The following is a 14,431-nucleotide window of genomic DNA, read 5'->3' as shown; positions in this document are numbered from 1 at the left end:
TAACTGATATAAGAGTTTTCATTCATAATATCATATAAGTATGGTCAACATCTGGAGTCAGCCTGAAGGTCTCAATGCCATTTGTAGAACCAAGTCTCAAACATAAGTCAGAAACCCACACTCTTAGTATAGATGGGGTCATAGGGCAGAAGCCATCCTGAGTGTATCTGAGAATAGTCTGGGAACCATTAACAGGCTTTCTCTTTAATGGTATATCCACGCCTCCTTATCTATTACAGCATGCTCTCTTAAAATTAAACTTCTATATATTAAAAAGTCAAAATAGGATAAGTAACAGGATAGCATTTGGTCTATGCTAAGAGAGAAAGAGAAATGCATGGATTATATATATATATAGATATTTTGAAGAAAGAAAATATGTGGCTACTAACAGTTGAATAAAAAAATTCATTTAAGAATTTTAATTTTTTTTAATGTTTTTTATTTTTGAGACAGAGAGAGACAGAGTATGAGCAGGGGAGGGGCAGAAAAGAGAGTGAGACACAGAATCCGAAGCAGGCTCCAGGCTCTGAGCTGTCAGCACAGAGCCCGACGCGGGGCTCAAACCCATGGACTGTGAGATCATGACCTGAGCCAAAGTCGGACGCTTAACTGACTGAGCCACCCAGGCGTCCCAAGAATTTAAGAATTCTTAGGATACATTCCTCATGATTGTGTAAAGTCTTATATATGTGTGCGTGTGTGTGTGTGTGTGTGTGTATGTGTATGCATGTGCGTGTCTGTATGCAATCCCACAGAAAGTTTCCATTGTTCTTCTCTTTCTTTCATGTTTTTACTCCATTCTGTTAAGATTTTTAACACACTGTTACCTAATGGAACATGACATGTTTAATTAACTGTTTAATATTATTCTTCCATGATAGATTAGAAAATCCACGAAGGTAGGACCCATATTTTTCTTGTTCCTGTTATGTTCTAAGACACAAGTACAATGTCTGAGGCATAGTATCCACTTAATAAATAATTGTTGACATAATAAATTGAATGATCTGTTTTTATTTAGATGAAGCATAAATAAGAAAAACTATGCCCCAAACACTTTTTTACACAAATAATCTTCAATGAGTAACATCTGCAACAAATTTATGATCTCATTTCATTTTTGAGACTAATTTTTTACATTTTTTTTTTCCTGGAGGGGCTGATAATCCATCCTTACAGGCATGCAGCAGAGAAGAAAGAATGCATTCATCTGGATCCTGCACTTTGTCAAATTGGAGAATCAGTCTTCAGCTGCTGTCAGCTTAGATGGTTGAACCGAAACTGCTCAATTAAGCCTCTGATGGAGTATCAAGTAGATTGCCACTTTGGGCTACTGGATCGATAATAATAATTCCTTGTATTTGTATAGCAAGCACTTACACTTCCAAAAAGTACTTTCACATTTATTGTCTAACTTTATCCTTACAAGAACGGGGTCAAATGTAAGAGTCAGATTACCTTTTCCGTTTTACAAATGAGGACAGTTCACAACCAGCAACGGTAACTGGCACCGTCAGCAGAGAAAGAACCAAGTACAAGACCCTAGGTTTCCTACATCTGAGGTAACTGCTTTGTTCACTAGATAATCCTGCCCCATGACATAATCACCTTCTACGATGGACATGTAGCTTTATTCAAGTGTAGTAACAGAACCACAGTTAACCATTTATCTACCAGTTCTAAGAAGACAAAAATGATGAGGATCAAGCACAGTTCTTTAATGATCTGCTACCAGATCAGAGAAAGCATTGCAGGGGAGACAGTGTGGTGCAGTGCAACGATTATAGGCCCTGAGGCCAGACAAATGTGGTTTCTATTCCCAGCATTGGGACATATCAAGTTCCCAGACACATCTGAAAATAAGCCTGTAAGGTATGGCTACTAGGTTTGTTTTGTTTAGATTGGAGGATTAAATGTGATCATGTGTGAGGGAGTAGGCATGTCAGCAAAATTTTTATTTATCTTGTCTAAGATTACTAGATGCCTTCCCAATGTACACTGGTCTCTTCCATATCATCCATCTCAATAAAAAAATCCAGTTTGATAGTGGTGGCATTTTATTCAATAAAACTCTTGTTTCCCAGAATCCAGATAAATAAGGAGTAAGTGACCTGGCTTTGACCAATGACAAGTAAAAGCAAGTTGTCTGGTAGGATTTATATGGCTGAGAGACACAGCATATGCCTTTTTTCTGTGCCCTGCCACTTCCTGACCAGCATCTAAACATAAAGGTAGAGCAGACACCTGTGACCACAAGGGGGCATAACTACATCCTAAGGATGGCTGACGGGATTTTACAAAGACTCTGAGACCCTGATTGCATCATGGAGCCACAGCTACCCCTAAATACCCTACATTCAAATCTTCATCCTGTGACAGAAAATAAAGATACTAATTGTTTAAGTCACTCTTTGGGGGAATATCTGTCACAGCCACACAAAATTTTCATGTGATGTAACTAATTTCCTTTTAGTCAATTTTTAAAGGATTTCATAATCCAAATGGCATGGCACTAATTGGTATAAATTTTTTTTAATAAAAATAAGTAGATAATATGTTGATGTGCTCTGGGTCAGCTACTATACTAAGAACATGACTTAGTAACAAAATTCATTACAGATGAAGTCAGATTTCAAATTCAGGTAGGTGTATCAGACCCAGAGCATGAGCTTTCCCCATGATTTAGGGTCCAGTATAGTATAAGTTGTGTTTTTTTTTACTTGCCAGCTACATATATCGTCAGACATATATCTGAGTGCTTGATGTGATGCTCCATAATTAAATCCTTACAACACCTCTATGAGATATGGGTGACTATTATTACATTTTTCAGATGAGGAAAGCAAATTTTAGAGATGATGAGAATTTTATGAAGAGATGAAGAGAAGAATTTCAGAGATGATGAACTTCCCAGGAGAGCACATCTAGGGAGGAACAGAGTTATAGAGACTCAAATGCAGCAGAATTTGATTCTAAATCCACATTTCTAATGACTATAATATGCTGCCTATCCACCTACAGAATGTCAATGTCCCAATTTCTGCTAAGAGAAATTTGAGTACCCAAAGCAGCAAACTTCTTTGAGAAAGTCTAGAAGTTTGTTTGTACTAGTTGGAGAAGAGGCCACACCACATCAAGTTTTCACTTTTATTCAAAGCTGTGTTTTAGGGGGTTCCATGCTGACTAAATCCATAAAATACAATATATTCTTCCATTAAGTCACTAATAATGTGACAGATTTCATACAGCTTAAGGAGTCAAACACATTCCTCAGCATATTCTGAGTAGTGTTCTTGGTGGCTGATATCTACATTTGTCGAAAAATCCCATTGTTAACCTTTTAACCCCTAGGGATAGAGATAAATCAGTCTCCACTGCCTAGTAGAAAATTATCAGATTTCTTGTTTCATTTTCAAAAAGTTCTGTCATGTAAAGCCAGACAGCAGCATTTCTGTTTTCTTCCCCCTAGCATCTGGAATACCCATGATCTAGGATATATTTCTGTGGATTTGGAGCCTAAAATGTCACCACATGCTGCTGCTAATAATAACACATAATAATAACTGCTGTGAAAGTTCTTTAGCTGTCAGCTCTATTTTTATTTCATTTAAAAAATAATAATTTCAATGTCCATTGCTGTGCCTGAGTTCATTTACAAATCAAAAACATATTTCACATTAAAAAAAAAAAAACCAACATCCAGTTCATTCAAATCTTAAGCCTCAGGCAAAGGAATTGCCTAGGCTGCTAGCAAAGAAAGGTGGTGATTTTTTAAGTGGCTAGGAATTGAACTAGAGCACCAAAATAGTTAAACAGGTTCCATTTATAGAATCAAAGAAGTGGATTATCTTTGAATTTTTCTGGTTCAACTTACATCTATTGTATTAATATTTCCTACTTCATGACCCCACACAAAATGCATAAAATATGCCCCATGCAATGATTCTTTACCCTGGTATTTCCTTTTATGGGATATTTATTCTGAGCCACTCAATTCCATTTTAAGAGTCTGAACGTCAATGGCAAGGTGTTCCTGTCTGTTTTGTTCCTGTTTATGTTCAGAGTAAGCTGTTCTCCCTGAAGCTTTTACTCAGTAGCTCTGATTCTGAGCTCTACGACCAAGAGATTCTTGAACACATCATGTTCCAATCATTTAAGATGGCAAGCATTTAAGTCCCAAGACTTTTTGTGACGTGAAACATCCTATATATAAAACTTTATTTTATTTTCTCTTTTAGGTCAAAAATTCCTTAATTTTTTTATTCCTGGTACAGCTACCACAATTGTGGATCATTGTTCCTCCTGTGGCAGATTTCTACAGTTCCTCTAATGCACTGGGGACGACTATCTCCAAGTCACCAGCAGCTTTCCTGACAACTCTTAACTCTCTCTCCTGCTGAGAACTGTAACACTTTTCTTCTGAGTTTTTTGGGTTTTTTTTGGATTTTTTGTTTGTTTGTTTGTTTTTTTTGTTTTTTTTTTTTTTTCTGGTTTGTTTGTATGTTTGTTTGTTTGTTTGAAGAACCTTCTGCAACCATAGCCACCATTTCCACCACCAGACCCATAACCACCACCACAGGGACTGCGGGAGCTTCTTCTACGCAACTGCCCCCCTTCACAAGTCCATAATTGGATTGCTGTTGTCTACTATAATTCCCCAAAGCATTATAGTTCCCACCACCACCGTAGTTACCTCCAAATTCTCCTCCTTCGTTGCCATCGCTATATCCTCTGCCCACCGCCACCATATCTGCCACCTTGGTTTCCATATCCTGGTCCACCCCCAACATAGCCTTCTCTACTACTGTAACCAAGACCACTGCCATAGTTGCCACCACCACCTCCTCCGTAACTACCTCTCCTGCCACCACCTCCACCACCATCGTCTCCTCTTCCACCAAAGTCACCATCACCTCCAAAGAGGTCTCCATGACCCCTAAAGTTGCCAGATCCACGTCCTTGACCTCTTTGTGATTCGGCTGACTACATTTCTTATTTAGAAAGGGCCTTTTTTACTTCACGATGATGCTCATTAACAGGGTGGTATTTCTAAATGACAATTTTATCCATGGTATCATGATCATCAAACATTACAACAGCAAATCCTCTCTTTTTTCCACTCTGCCTGGCTTCTGTAACTTCTACAGTTTCACTACTTGCTATATGTTTTCAAAGTAGTCTCTCAAAATATATTGTTCTGTATCTTCTTTAATCCCACCAACAAAAATTTTCTTCACTGTTAGATGGATACCAGGTTTTACAGAGTCCTCTCTAGAAACAGTTATCTTTGGTTCCACTACATGTCTGACAACCTTGTGTGGCCCAGCACACATTGCTGCGTCCACCTCCTCCACACAAGAGTAAGTCACTAAACCAAAATCCCTAGGGTGTCTGGGTTGTTCAGTTGGGTAAGCATCTGACTCTTGATTTTGGCTCAGGTCATGAGGTCGAGCGCCTCATTAGGCTCTGCACTGGCAGCACAGAGCCTGCTCGGAATTCTCTCCCCCTCTCTCTCACAAAATAAATAAATAAACATTTTTTAAAAATGGAGTATTCTCCTCTTTATAAAAAATAAGAAACAAAAAAAGCAAAAAGAAAAAAAAGCCTGGAACATTTTTGGGAGGTGGGGGGTCTCATCACCACACAATCTCTAAGTGTGCCCCATTTTCAAAATATTCTCTCCAGCTATCATGTGTAGCTCAAGTCACCAACAAAGAGTTTTTCAACTGCTCCCATTTCTTTGGATCATGGCCCTCCCTTCCCCACCTACAGCAGTGATGCCCAAAGTTGGGCTGGGGTGACCTTACCTCCATTTTGAGATCACCTATATATAAAGTTTTAAATAACTCTACAACATCTAAGATAGAACTTACTCAGTTGACTTTATAGAAAAGAACCCATGTTCAAAACTAGCAGAATCCTAGATGTGGTCTAAAGACATATATAACACTAAAGTGAAAGGGACAATAATCTTTCCCATGAAACCTTTCCATAAAAATGATGTGAGGATGGTCCAGATTCCTTCAACGCCCTTGTTTTCAACAGCAATCATCACATAAATGCTCCATCTAATCTGACAGTATAGTAGGTGTCCTCCACCCCTGTGCCACACACACCCCCACTTTAACCCTATCCCTCTTCCTTACTTCTTGTCTCTTCCCTGGAGTTGCAATCAGTAGACCACTACTACCCACCTTTGGCAGCAGCCCTTTCCTTTATGGAATACTCTTCACTAATCTTCCTTCAAATAACAGCTCATTCACTACTTCCCTAACCACCCAAGTCAAATATCATGTTATAAAACCTCAAAAGGCCATAGATCTCTGCATCCACAACCTGTAAAAGGCATCAAGCAGTGTGATTTTACATTTATTCAATAACCATCTGCCTATCCTTTTAGATTATAACTGCCAAGGGGAAGACAGACTGGTTCTGGTTTTGCTTATGTGTATCTTCAGCACTGGGCTCAAATCTTAGTTCACAGTGGATGATCAGTAAATGTTTGTTGAATTAAAGACTGGATGAGTAAAAGAAAAAAGAAATAAATATAATTTTTGGAGAGAGAAAGCAGATAGATTAGTGGCAATAGTTTTAGTACAATAAATGGACTGAACCCTAACTGCCTGTGTGTGTATGTATGTGCACATATACACCTGTATGTCTGCATATGTTCATGAATTAAAAGGAGGTGGCAGAATGAGAATGTAGATAAGCAATAAGAAATAGGCTGAATCTCAGTGCATCAGCCAGTATCTGGAGTGGAGAGATCAGTAGAATCTCTGAATTAGATGCTCTTAGGTTCTGGGTCTCCTCCATGGCACAAGCAGTGAGGCTACTGTCCTTCCTCCATCCCTGGAGAAAGTGGAGGTTTTATTCTCTGAAGAGTTGAACCAAAGTCCAAATTTAGAGACATGAGGCAGTATTGGTAGTGACAATTAGGATGGATGTAACATGAAATGAAGAGAGAGAGATAAAATGAATATCTGTGACACTGCCAGCACCTCTCATAGAGTATATGCTATTAGGATTTTGCCACTTGGGTTGGAATTTAGAATATTCCTGTGTTCAGTCCTCGGAGAAGAAATTAGGTGGGATTGTATGTGTAGGAGATTGAATGGGCAAAGGACTATAGAGACTAGAGGGGAGAAAGGAAGAGGAAGCAAGGGAGACTTTAGGCCACTTGTAGGTGAGGGAGAGAGAAGGGGATAGAGAGGAGGAGGAGGAAGAGAACAAGGAGGAGAAGGAGAAAGAACAGGAAGAGGGGAAGAGGAGAAGGAAGATGAAAAGGAGGAGGAGTATGAAGAAGAAAAGGATGGAGGAGGAGGAAAAAGAAGAGGAAGAAGAGGAGGGAGAAGGAGGAGGAGGGGGGAGGAAAAAGGGAGGAAGGGAAGAAAAAGGTGATGATTATCTGGCACCCAGAATTAAATCAAATACCACTTACATATTTTTATTGATACAAAGAGTGCCTTCCAAGAGCTTGCACAAAACTCAACATACATCTTTTGTTCCATCTCTTTATACTGAACTGTGGAAACATCCATGTATTTTAAAATTAAATATTATTTTTCATTTCCATTTTCTGAAATCAGATACTGAGTCCTCCATGTTTTGTTCACCCCTTATTGGGTCTTCTACACATACATTTACCAAATCCCTGACATTCAGGTAACTCTGAAACAGCTTGTAAGAAAAAAAAAAAAAAACAAAGACTGGTTTTGAGAAGAGCTATTTTATTTTTAAATGTCTGTTTATTTATTTATTTATTTATTTATTTATTTATTTATTTTAGAGAAGGAGACAAGCAGAGAGAGAAAGGGAGACAGAGAATCCCAAGCAGGCTTCTCATTGCCAGCACAGAGCCCGATGTGGGGCTTGAACCCATAAACTGTGAAACCATGACCTGAGCCGAAATCAAGAGTTGGACGCTTAACTGACTGAGCCACCCAGGCGCCCCTAGAGAAGTGCTATTTTAGATGATGGCTGAAAGAGCTATGCTTCAAATGTGTAAGTGCCTGCAGAGTAAAGTGAATAACCTTTCTGTCAGTCTGCTCTTAAGCAAGAGAGAGAAAGTTGCCATTTATGTAGAGGATGTGAATATATATTTTTTAAATCTAAATTTATTCCTACAGCATCCTCCCAGGGTAACACTAGTTATTAAATCTCTGGTTACATTTGCAATTGAGCAAGCCTTGAAATGAATGAGCCCAAGGATCAGGAATTATAACTCCTTTCATTCTGAAAATGTAATTGCCTCCAGTGTGCCATGCTCTTCACACTTGAACTGTACGTGGAGCATCTACTGGGTGTGTGTCAAACTTTTAGCTTAATATTGTTTCATTCGTTTTTACTATCGATACATGTTTCTATTCGTAGTCATTTGCCAAAGTTTAAATTATAGCTGAATCAATCTTTCACATCACATATTTCACAAAATATTTCTATCATAAAGTCATCAAGGTGATGCTAAATGTGTCTGGGAGGAGGGATGGGTGGACTGGGAGGAGGTGTGTGTGTGAGAAAATCCTATCTTCTACATTCTCTGTCCAGAAGTTTCTATCACAGCAATATTAAAGGTAACAAAATATTTTAAAAACTTGTTTTGGATTCTTCACTGTTCCCTCTCTGTTTGACTAACACTAGAATATAAGCCCTGAACACCAAAATCAATGCCCCACATGTAAGAAAACTTGTTTAATAAAATATTTCAAAAATAGTACCTCTTAAGAATATATCACTTCTCAACATGGGAACCCTTGTTCCTTATGAATTTTAGACAATGTTTTGTTTTTGTTTTTTAATGGAAATTTAGAGCTTCCCATATTGGAAAGTCTGATAGCAATTCTTACTTCCCTACACTCTGTCCTCTGTCTTCCTCCATGGTCCAGTCCAGAGTTGGTTATATTTTTTTTATTTCTTCATCATTTTTCCACATGCCACTTTGTTATCTTCTTAACCACTGACTAGAAAGGGAAAGCTGTTGCTATCTCACTCTTTTTCTGAGATACCTGGAAATATGAAAATCCTATCATATGCACCTTTTCTTTTTTGATGAAAATTTTCAGTAGACTCTATTAGGATGGGAGTCCTTAATAGGTTTCAAAGAAAAAAAAAATGTTATGTGTCATCAGCTAAGTAGTATGACTGCATAGTGTGCATGCTACTGGAGATAAAGCATATTGGGTGGCTCACTTAACACTGATAATATCCAAGTTTACCAACTCCTCTCTCCATGCCTCAAAAAATGGTGTGAAGGAAAAACATCTAAATACATGTTCCAAATTAAATCCATAGTTTGTATGTGAAGAAAAAAAAAAGCAAAATATGTGAATTTTCTCAAGGTTTCACCAGAAAAAAAAATATTTGTTAACATCAGTGGAGACAGAAATCTTGATTATTTCCAACATTGACATTGGGTAGCATACATCAATACAGAAGATGAGAAATTTTTTAACTTTCCGCAATTCATACATGATAAATACTTTGAATAGCTACATAAATATCTATTAAGCAAATGCATAATATTTAACTATTATGTACTTTTCTCATTGTTAAATTTGCTTTCCTCATAGCTCAGAAATTTTGGTGAAATTCTAAAGGACACTAAGGGTATTATATTCCAATATGGTAGCAGCCAGAGGGGGGAAAAAATGAAAAAAAGAAAGCAAAACCAAATATAATTCTAAACAATGTAGTTGATAAGTTTTTCTTTGAAAATAAGAAAAGGTATTATGTTATAGTTTTTTGGCTTTTATTAGCATTAAATTTCAACAAATATTTTAAAGCTCCTATTGTGTTACCAAGAAACAAGAGCAAAACACTTCTATTTGGAAAAATATGTATGTAAGTCCTGGCTAGCCAGTTTGAAATAAATTTTAAAAACGACCTTTTCTTTGGTTGGTTCAGTATACATTCTAATCAAAAGAGCTATTCATTTATCTTCAAAATCTCAATTTGGAATCCTTATTCTGAATTTATTTCTTCAATTAGTTTGATGCTGAGGGTCATTAGGATTTCATCCCCCACACACACCCAAAGTTGGTTTCTTTTAGTTTTTGTGAGCCTACATAAAAAAAAGCAAAAAAACAAAACAAAAAACTAAAACAAAAGGCTCAAAATTCAGTCAAGTTGTTTCCCATCTTAGTCATGTGCCTCCAAGTTTTGGTTGGAGAAAGTTCCCCTGTCACCCTGGGTAGAAGAGAAATGTTCTTATCTAAGTTAACTCTGAGTTTACATTTTATAGACGAGCACCACTGTAGACCATAGGCCAGTTATAAAATGGCAAAACAGGAAAAAAAAAGTCTGACCTTCATTAGACAGCAGAATCCTTACTATATTTATAGAGAATTTGTCATGACATCCATGTTTCTAGACAACAGAGGATATATTCAGACATATTTCACCCTGAAAAACTCATCATGAAAATTTATCCAGAACTTGGAAACAGGAAAAGAGATTATTGGGAATATTTTGAATATAGTATTGGGAGTAGCTCACCCTTTCTGAGGACTATCTGATTTTCTAGGGTGTATAGCTTTGTTTGATCACAAATGTAATAATCAGAATATTTCACAACTGTAAAGTATTAGGGATGAATTTTTACAAAACTGATAGTCATGCATATGATTCTTGTCTAAGAGAGTTGCAAATGATTCTTCAACAATAGCAATTCAAATGGTTTCTGGTCAGGAGGAAAAGTAATCCAAAGGTTACTGTTTTTCATCTAGTAGACATTAACCATTATTCAGTCATGGACTAATTAGAAAATTTATCTCTACATTTCTTTAACTGAAAAACTATAAAAATCCCAATTTCTCAAATTTTTCTTCAAACCGGGTTTATTATCTTGCTGGTTCTTTCATTAGAGTTGAGTAAAAATTGACATATTCAGTTTATATTGTTATGAGAGTCATGTTTTTAACTTTTTGAAAATTATACTTTAATACTCTAACAAAAGTCTTCAACTAATAAAATAGCCCTCCAGTGATGAGAGCAGAACAAAAGGCAGATCACAGGAACACAGAATAAGCTGGCAGGCAAATAGAAAATACTCAAATTGGAAAGCAAGTTAAAAAAAGGTACAGAATTAAATAGGACGTGAGGGAATCCAGTGTCTTAGGGCAATGCAAGAGTCCTGGAGCACCATGTCACCAAAATGGTGAGTAAGACAGGCTTCTCACAGAGGACACTGACCAAGAGCAGCAAGGTAGCTTACTATCTACCTGCAAGTGATGTTTCAAAAACAGACATAAAAAAAGAAGAGCATGACGAGGAACATAAAAGAATTATTTGAAAGTAAATGTGAATTATTCCCAGGAAATAGCATATTAAGAGTTGGAAAGCACTGGCTGCTGTGTTGTAAAGAACTGAGTTCTAATCCTAGGCTCATTTACCAGATTGTTTTACAAAATTTAGGCAATATATTTAAATCCTCTATGCCTGCATTTATTCCCAAAGAGAGGATAATGACACTGCCTGCTTCTTAGATTTGAGATATGAAATTTGAAAGTGCACATAGCATTTAGCACAGTGTCATGCACATACTAAAATAACTTGATAAATGCTAGCCCTTATTATTTTTCATGACTTGGGAAAATTTTGGACAGCAATAATCTATAGTGCATTGAAGAAGCCATCATACTTTCATTATTAATTGTACGTAGAGTCTGGTGGATCCTGGAGATAATTGTGTTGCTTGAATGTTAAGATAGATATAAATGCTGGATACTTAGTCTGCCCTGAATAAGGGTATTCAATAAAGAGTAATTATGATCCAGATATGAGACTGCAATGCTCTAATGCAATCCAGACTGGACAAGAATCGTGTGAGACATATATTAAAGCAGATCTAGAAAAATCTAGCCAGGTCAAAAGAAGTAAAATTGAGTAAGACCAAAAGTGAAGTATTCAGGTTGATTAAGGATACTTCCTCTACCCTTCATAAATTGTAACCTTATATCTCAATCTTTTTAAATATTAAAGTTTATGACCTACAGGTGTCAGGTTCACTGTACAAGAAGAAATGTGTCTTGTTATCATGCCACTATATGTTCATGCTTTAAAAATTTTTTTAAAGATTTTCAAGTAATCTCTATACCCCACATGGGGCTCACACTCATGACCCTGAGATCAAGAGTCACACACTCCACCTAGTGAGTCAGCCAGGTGCCCCGCATTCGTTTATTTCTAATTGTTAATATTGTCCTTCAAAAATACCATTCTCCATATAACCTGCTCTTGCAGTGGGAAGATCCATGAAAAGAACCCATTTCAGAGAGGTGTGAGATCAACTGGGGGGGGGGGGGTCACATAACTGCCAATCTTGTTATCATTGCAGTAGGGCTGCAGAATCGAGCTGTCTGTTCTCACCATACATTCCCTCATTTTATAGATCATAAAATGGCAATGTTGGAAGGGCCACATCTATCCCTCTCATCTCAGCCAAAATCTAAGCTCAGGAAGAACTGAAGATCAACTGTTTATTTGTAACAGAATGAGATTTAGGATAAAAGAAACGGTAAAATCCTCTGAAGATTCTTCCTCTTGGCCTGACATCATTAGAATGCTCTAAGTCCGTATTGTGCCAAAAACTCAGCTCCACAAAATACACATATTTGAGCACAGTGCACCAAAGAAATACAACACACAACTCACTGTTGCTCTTTAGTCCTCTCTCTGTTCATAACCAGAGGAAACACCCAGAATCTTAGCTTGGATCCTCTTCCTAATCTCTTCCTTATTCTGCTTCAGAGAAAGCAGGAAAAAAAAAAAAAAAAAAAAAAACAACAACAAAAAAAAACCAACATGTTAATCTTGGAGTTACATGGGTTTTAGGCTGAGAAAAGAATTGCCCTCCATTGTAGCCAATGCCCTGAGTCTATAATAATCAACATTCCTGTAAACCAAGTGGCATGACAGGATCTGCATGAAACAAAAGGAGAATTTCTATGGAATAATCTAAGGGATATCCTTCCACAGTCTTTTAGCTTACTTAGAGGAATATAAAACATTCCCCTGTCTTTCTCATTTTTGAATATCTCTAAGTGTCTTTAATATTTTAGATACATCCTATTTTCCAATATTCTCTTCTTTAGGTATTTTAAATATTTCTATGTTAAAAGGAGAGCAAAAAGGTTACTGAGTATGTGTGTGGAAAAATAAAGAGATGTATAACGATTATGAAACAAACTCATTTCACCCTTAATAGTAGAAACTCTCAAAGGATATAATAAAAGTCATAGGTTGTAATCCACACTGAATAACACATTTGGAAAACCAGCAATTGTGATATCAGTAACATTTAAAGGATATACATAAGCAAATCAAACTTTCACAAGAAAGAAAATTAATAACCACAAAATTAAACTGGTAGGAGAAATTACCCTGAATTTGGTGACTATTTTTAAAAAGATTTTCCACTTTATTTACATATGTTCCTTCCCTTCCTGACAGTAAAGGGAGGAAGGACTAAAATAATCTAATTTAAAAAATGTTCTTATTCTCAAAGGGTTGACGTTGGAGTAACTTTCAGAATACACTTTTTAAAAGATAAATAAATCCCCCAAATATAACTGACCAGGAAAAGAGACATAATATGCCTTCTTGCCATTTAACTACATCATATTTTTGACTATCAGTTCTGAAAGTAATACAATTGAGTAAAAATATTTGAGTATATTGTTCACACACCACAGCCATCCTTGCACACCGCTTAAACAGCAACATTCTCTGATGTTAGCAAGTAGATAAGGTTTTCTTTTGCTCTCTTAATGTACCTATTGAGTTTCCTTTACAGGGTAAAAAGAAAAAAAAAAAAACACAGATTCAAGGGGGTGGGGAGACTAATATCCAGACAGCAGCTGCAGAAGATAATGGATGGGCTAACTTTTTTCATTTTTAATCACATGGACTAGATAAATAATTTAAAAACCTTAAATATATAATGCTCTCAAAGAAGGGAAATGGACCAGGTTCCCAAAGATATTGACTTCCAAAGTGCTATATGGAGTGGCAAAGTATTAAATTTTTAAATATTCTGATCCTAATCTTTACATTACGGACTATCTGTGTATTGATTGGAGCAGTGTGTTTTCTTCTACCGAAGGCCATTTACAGATATCACTGGCTGTCATTCTGGGAAATGCATTATTGCACCATTATTATCTCCTCACATAATCAGAGTAAGTTTTTTTTTTAATACATAAAGCTTGCTATATGGTTCTAATTTTCATAAAGCAAAGTTTCCTGTATACTCATTTTTCATTAGAGTTCATTAAGTATTTGGAGGTCGGTTCAACTCTGAATCTGAAGAGTGAAACTGGAAATCTGTTATTTATAAAACTTCTTTAAGAGTACAATGCAATATCTGTTAACTTTTATAAGGACAGAGCAATGACTCTAAATCATTAGATCAGCTCCTAAATGAAAAAGA

General features: G+C 36.6%; 1 pseudogene; it reads right to left on the bottom strand.

Moving 5' to 3' along the window:
* Positions 1–2,800: 2,800 nt before the first annotated feature.
* LOC115499091 lies at positions 2,801–5,816 on the bottom strand (annotated as a pseudogene).
* Positions 5,817–14,431: the final 8,615 nt, after the last annotated feature.

This window comes from Lynx canadensis, chromosome D4, assembly GCF_007474595.2.
Source record: "Lynx canadensis isolate LIC74 chromosome D4, mLynCan4.pri.v2, whole genome shotgun sequence".
Taxonomy (NCBI): domain Eukaryota; kingdom Metazoa; phylum Chordata; class Mammalia; order Carnivora; family Felidae; genus Lynx; species Lynx canadensis.
This window is presented reverse-complemented; position numbering and strand designations above follow the sequence as displayed.